A 597-nucleotide genomic window follows, 5' to 3' on the forward strand; every position below is an offset into this window, starting at 1 on the left:
GAGGACCAGTATCCTCGGCCGGGACAACGTCCATAGGACTCCCACCAGAACCACTGTCGCTATCTTCGCTGAATTCGAGAATATCAGCATAATCGTAGTCATTGGCCAAACTGTCGAAATCTCCACACTCTGCTCCAATGTCAACACCAACGTCATCGAAAGCATTCTTATAGCCAGTACCAGATTCCCTCGTGAAAGCGCGTCGGATCCCCGCAAGAGTCTTACCACGCGCACGTGCGGGAACACGAGAACTCGTAGAAGGTCGGCCAACCTTCCTGCAAAGCGAGCCGACCTCGCGACCCCCCATCATAAGATCGAGATCGCCATCGTCGGAGTAAGCGTCAGAATCAACGCGATTAGAATTATCAATGTGACCTCCGAAATCCTCCATGCCGACCCCAGTTCCGCATGAACGAGACCCATCTAGCCGCTTACTTAGCTCGGCACCAACCACGGTCTCAGGAACCTGCGAGCTTCGAATTCTCAGCCGAACATGCCCCATGCCGAGCTCACTACCACCTGACGAATCCGCGTTTATGCCAAGCAGCGATTTGCCACCAAACTCTTCAATGCCGAGCTCACAAGTTCGCCGAGCTC

This window comes from Camelina sativa, chromosome 11 (assembly GCF_000633955.1).
Source record: "Camelina sativa cultivar DH55 chromosome 11, Cs, whole genome shotgun sequence".
In the NCBI taxonomy this organism is placed as follows: domain Eukaryota; kingdom Viridiplantae; phylum Streptophyta; class Magnoliopsida; order Brassicales; family Brassicaceae; genus Camelina; species Camelina sativa.